This window comes from Alligator mississippiensis, chromosome 2, assembly GCF_030867095.1.
Source record: "Alligator mississippiensis isolate rAllMis1 chromosome 2, rAllMis1, whole genome shotgun sequence".
Taxonomy (NCBI): domain Eukaryota; kingdom Metazoa; phylum Chordata; order Crocodylia; family Alligatoridae; genus Alligator; species Alligator mississippiensis.
The window spans coordinates 2,123,984-2,130,067 of NC_081825.1; the positions used below are offsets into that span (position 1 = coordinate 2,123,984).

Here is a 6,084-nt window from a genome sequence, read left to right on the forward strand (position 1 = left end):
CACCAAAGGTAGCCCAGTCACTTCCCCGTGGTTACATTTTCCCCTCTCTTTTCCAGGGCAGGCTGTTTCTTGCAGTTCTGGGCAGTGCTTATTGATCAGCTTTGGACTGAGATTGAAGAGCACCCACGACCTTAGACTTGTTTCTCCTTGGAGTGAGCTGGGATGGAGGGAAGGGTCACCATTACCTTTTCTTTTCCAAGGCTTCCACAAGTAGCTTGTCTCATCAAGCACTGGTGGTTCAATGGCAGAATTCCTGCTTGCCATGCAGGAGATCTGGGTTCAATTCCCAGCCAGTGCAGCTATGGTTTGAATGGCTACTTTGCCTACCTTAGGGGCCTCTGGTAGTCCTTGAGGAAAGTACTTAACTCAACTTTCCCTTATCCCAAAAATGGAAAAAAAATCTTATATAATAACGTGTGTGTCTGTCTGTTATGCTCTGGGCTGGATGTGCATGCACCCCTGAGAGTGTGGGCGCAGGCACAACTTTGAACCTCTGCTCGGGGGGAGGAGTTTGAGATGAGGGAGCTGCTGCACCTTGCTGGCAGGGAGTACGGGTCACTGTGGTGGTGCTCCCCCCAACACCATAGGCAGATTAATGCAGGGGCAGGGCAGGACCCCAGAAGCCCTTTGCAATTCAGGACCCAGGATCATCCGCAGCAGGGAAGGGAAAGCCACAGTTTTAATTTCCCGCACATGTTTGGTGCCAAGTTTAAAACTACAGCTTTCACGTTTGCTTCCCTGGGTGCTGGAAGTGCCCCCCTCACATGGGGCTGGGGGTAGGGGGGGCAAGGCTGGGGCCAGGCTGGGAGAGCTATGCCCCACTTGCTGAGGGGGAGTGGTTGGGGCCAGGCTGGTGGCACTGGGAGGGCCTTGGGGGCTAGAGCCTCTAAAAATTCATGTTAGCCCCTCCCGCAGCTGAGCTACTGCTCCCAGTACACCCCCACCCGCCCTGAGACACAGTGCGACCGGCATCTGCAGGAGCGGGGGTGAGGAGGCTGCCTCCGTGTGCTCGAGAGTGCGGGAGGGGCAGCCTGTAAGGGGAAAGTGTGTGTGTGTGGGGTGCGGGGGGACAGTTGTGTGTTTGGAGCTGTGTGTGGGGGGAGGCTGTGAGTGTGTGCATCTGTGTGTGTGTTGGGGGGGATGTGTGTTTGGAGCTTTATGTGGTGGGGGCTCTGTGTGTGTGTGTGTGTGTGTGTGTGTGTGTGTGTGTGTGTGTGTGTGTGTGTGTGTGAAAGGTGGTTGTGTGCAGCCAGACACGGAGCAGTGACAGCACAGGGAGGCGGGAGGTGTTACTTCGTCTCCGTCGCCCTCCCGTCATTCTTGACGGGCACTTGGCTAGTAAACCTGTTCAGCCTCCACAAGAGAAGACTGAGAGGGGATCTGGTGGCCATCTATAAACTCACCAGGGGGAACCAGTGGAAAATAGGTGAGGCTCTCTTCTCCCAGACACCACCTGGGATAACTAGGATTAACAGCCACAAAGTGATTGAGAGAAGGTTCAGGCTGGACATCAGGAGACATCACTTTACGGTTAGGGCTGCCAGGCTCTGGAATGGGCTCCCAAGGGAGGTGGAGCTCTCCCCTATCTTGGGGGTCTTCAAGAGGAGGTCGGACAGATATCTGGCTGGGGTGATATGACCCAGACACCCGTTCCTGCCTGGGGCGGGGAGTTGGACCTGATGATCTGTTTAGGTCCTTTCCGACCCTAAGCACTATGAAACTATGACACATGGAGTCTCAGGGCTGGGGCAGCATTTTGGATGCAAGGCCCAGAACAGAGACTGGAGTTTGGTAGGGGTTTTTGTAGGGAAATAACAATGGTTCAAGGGAGTACACTAGGTTTTCTTATGGGTAAATGATGATTCTTATGCTGGGTAATAGGAACTGACTGCAGGGAGACACTGAGAGGAGACAAATTTCTTCTTGGCCTCTCATTGGCTCAGGCCAAGCGTAGCCTGTGCTTACCTAGGGGAAATACCATGATCACCTAGTCATGCCCAGGGAAGACTGCTTTGCTGGCATGGGATAGTACCTGCATAGGTAAGGCATAGTTAACCTGGGCCTTATGCCCACCTTATGCAATCCTGCTTATGCAGGGTGTCAGACTCGATGATCTATTGAGGTCCCTTCCGACCCTAACATCTATGAATCTATTATGAAACTGGGAGACTCCTTCATAGCTTGTTTCTGGGGCCTTATGGATATGGGTAAGAAAAACTTGGTGACAACCAAACCCAAAGCCTCCGGGCTTGGGCCTGCAAGTAAGATGCCAGCCAAAGGTTTTGGAAACATGTGAAGCCCCAGATGGAGGTGGAGGATGTTTACCAGTAGTAGGGCCTCTTTATGGTTCTGGACTGATTCATGGATTTTGAACTGATTTGGCTGATTGGGCTTGGAACACGGAAAAATGTAAATGAAAGAATAAATAGATCTCCCTCCTCTTGCCCTTGGGTTAGGGAAAGATTTCTGCAAGAATCAGCACAGAAAAAGGAAAAGGAACAGCTAAATGCCCAGCCTGTGGCACAGACACCACCCATGCGGGCATCTGCTATGTCCATCCTGCCTCTCCTGGGAGCCCACATTCCCAGATGCTTTCAATCACTGCAGGATCCCCTCAGCACCCAGCCCAGGAAAGGATAGGATCACAGGGAAAGCAGGAGCTCAAACAGGGATTTGGGGTCCTTGTGGAAACAAAGACAAAACACAACCACACCAAAGGTAGCCCAGTCACTTCCCCGTGGTTACATTTTCCCCTCTCTTTTCCAGGGCAGGCTGTTTCTTGCAGTTCTGGGCAGTGCTTTTTGATCAGCTTTGGACCGAGATTGAAGAGCACCCACGACCTTAGACTTGTTTCTCCTTGGAGTGAGCTGGGATGGAGGGAAGGGTCACCATTACCTTTTCTTTTCCAAGGCTTCCACAAATAGCTTGTCTCATCAAGCACTGGTGGTTCAATGGCAGAATTCCTGCTTGCCATGCAGGGGACCTGGGTTCAATTCCCAGCCAGTGCAGCTATGGTTTGAATGGCTGCTTTGCCTACCTTAGGGGCCTCTGGTACTCCTTGAGGAAAGTACTTGACTCAATTTTCCCTTATCCCAAAAATGGAAAATAAATTCTTATATAATAAAAGACTTGTTTCTGTGTGTCTGTCTGTTATGCTCTGGGCTGGATGTGCATGCACCCCTGAGAGTGTGGGCGCAGGCACAACTTTGAACCTCTGCTCGGGGGGGAGGAGGTGGGGACCAGGCAGCTGCTGCACCCCGCTGGCAGGGAGTAGGGGTCTCTTTGGTGGTTTTCCCCCACTACCATAAGCAGATTAATGCAGGGGCAGGGCAGGACCCCAGAAGCCCTTTGCAATTCAGGACCTGGAATCCTCCACAGCAGGGAAGGGAAAGCCACGGTTTTAATTTCCCGCCCATGTTTGGTGCCAAGTTTAGAACTACAGCTTTCATGTTTGCTTCCCTGGGAGCTGGAAGTGCCCCCCTCACATGGGGCTGGGGGTAGGGGGGACAAGGCTGGGGCCAGGCTGGGAGAGCCATGCCCCACCTGCTGAGGCACTGGGAGGGCCTTGAGGGCTACAGCCCCTAAAAATTCATGTTAGCCCCTCCTGCAGCTGAGCTACTGCTCCCAGTACACCCCCACCCGCCCTGAGACACAGTGCGACCAGCATCTGCAGGAGCGGGGGTGAGGAGGCTGCCTCTGGGTGCTCGAGAGTGCGGGAGGGGGAGCCTGTAAGGGGAAAGTGTGTGTGTGGGGTGGGGGGGTGACAGTTGTGTGTTTGGAGCTGTGTGTGGGGGGAGGCTGTGTGTGTGTGCATCTGTGTGTGTGTTGGGGGGGATGTGTGTTTGGAGCTTTATGTGGTTGGGGCTGTGTGTGTGTGTGTGTGTGTGTGTGTGTGTGTGTGTGTGAAAGGTGGTTGTGTTCAGCCAGACAAGGAGCAGTGACAGCACAGGGAGGCAGGAGGTGTTACTTCGTCTCCGTCGCCCTCCTGTCATTCTTGACGGGCACTTGGCTAGTAAATCAATCAATCAATCAATAAAACAGATTTCCAAAACAAAGGTGGCAGAATAAGTCACCATATTTTTGACACTACCCATTGCTTTTTTTTAAACTTCTGCATTTATCTTATGATTCACATGCAAATATTCACACACCTAGCAGGGCTAATATTGTGCAGCAGCATGAACAAACAGCTCACGCACCCCAGAGTGCCTGATCACCCCAGCTCAGACTTCCTCCTCTAGATTATTTCCACAGCACGGAGACCATGCTACAGATGAAAAGATGGACAAAGGTGCAGCCTTTGCCCCATGCCTTGCCCCGCAGGGAAATGAATCGTGCAAGGAAGAGAAACCCCATACATTTAATACCTTAATTTTATTTCAGCCTGCACCAAAAAAAGGTGAGCTGTCCACGGAGAAATGCACTGAGCAGGAAGAGAAGGGGAGAGAATTAGAGGGAAGTTCAAAGCACGCTGGACATTAAATCCTACATTTCAGTTCAAAATCGAGTGAACCCACAATGCAGCTCTTTCCATCCAAACAGGTCCTGGGAGGTGATGCTCCCCCTCGATGCGGCATTGGAGCACTGCGTCCAGGTCTGGGCACCGTACTGCAGGAGAGATGTGGACAGCATGGAGAGGGTCCAGAGGAGGCTACTACTATAGTTAGGGGGCAGCGGGTAAGGTCCTAAGTGGGGAGACTGAGGGACCTGGATCTCTTCAGCCTCCACGAGAGAATGGGTGGTGCTGACAGGGGATCTTGGGGCCGCCTACAAATTCATTTGTGGGGGAGGGCCCGCGCTCCGCTGTCACTGCCCTTTTCTATTGTCTAGCCCCCTTCACACCTCGCTTGCCTCCCTGTGCTTTTTTGTGTTCGTCTTCAGCACAGCTCTGGGGACTGTCACAGGAAGGGGGTGACTCTGTACCCTCCCCAGGGACGGCTCTTTCCCCAGAGCCAGGCACCAACCACTGCACATGGCCTTTTCACATAGAAATAAGGTGACTCCTCCTCCAAGGAGAAGTGCCGCCCTGTCCCTTCCTCCCCACCATGACCCCTGAGTGCTCATCCCTTCACCAGTGCCGACAAGCCCCAGGCAGACCTTGTTGTCAGGACATGCGCAACAATTCCACCCTGCTGCGCAGCGAAGGATGCGCGTGTACTGCCCTGGGGCTGTCGTCAGGAGCAGGTCCCCTCCACCCACCCCTGCCTGGGGTCACTTCACATCATGGCACTGCGGCCCCGCACAGGGGAACTCGAGTCTGTGCCCCCGAGCAAAGCATCTGGAAACAGGTCAGGACATGGCCAGGGCCAGCTGAGGGGTTGTCATCATCTTGCCTCCAGGCTGGGGCAGAGAAGGGGCGTTGGGACACAGTCTGTAGGACTAGGCGGGAAAGGGGATGGGAACCGGGGCCCCAGTCCGTGGCAAGCTCGGTGTGATGTGGGGGCAGTGGGCAGGTGCAGGGCGGGCCCTGGAGCTCTGTGTGGGGCCAGGGCAGGTTAGGGTGATAGTGACCCCACAGAGGGATGACAGCACCCGCCGGCCTGCGCGTGGACCCCGCCACCCGTGTCCGCGCAGCAGGTGTGTGGCTGTGGTGGGCCAGTAGGGGGAGCTCCTGTGTTGAGCCTCCTACCGCACTATACCTGTCCACCTGCTGGACTCCACATGTTTCTCCAGGGGTGCCGAGGCCCTGGCAGACCCCCTTTCAAGCCCCACCTCAGAGTCCGGGGGTAGCGTGTGCTGCCACCACCCTGAGAAGGGACTGTCTGGTTCCTGTGTCCTTGGGAAAACACGGGCCTGATAGTCCTATGGATACTCGACCCAATACAAGAACTTGGGGCACCTCCCCAAGTCAGGGGCCAAAAAGGATAGTCTCCCTTAGTCCGCAGACCCAAGGGGCCTCCTGGGCATAATTAAACCCACCCCTCAATAAGTCTTCTACATCAGTCACAAAGGAGAACTTTATTGCTCCCAACACGATGAGGTAGAATAGGGTAAGAGGTAGAGCACTATCAAGGGATTACCACTGAGCAAAACAGTCTGGCTGAGGTAGCCGTTTGATACGGAAATGCACCCCTGTGACCTGAC

The 6,084-nt window shown here is 54.2% G+C and overlaps 2 non-coding genes across 2 annotated transcripts; both read left to right on the plus strand.

The window, feature by feature from the left end:
- The first annotated feature begins 227 nt into the window (after positions 1 to 227).
- TRNAG-GCC (transfer RNA glycine (anticodon GCC)) lies at positions 228 to 298 on the plus strand. Its single transcript has one exon. It is a non-coding gene; the product is annotated as a tRNA-Gly (tRNA).
- A 2,639-nt stretch (positions 299 to 2,937) lies between these two features.
- Positions 2,938 to 3,008, plus strand: TRNAG-GCC (transfer RNA glycine (anticodon GCC)). Its single transcript has one exon. It is a non-coding gene; the product is annotated as a tRNA-Gly (tRNA).
- Positions 3,009 to 6,084: the final 3,076 nt, after the last annotated feature.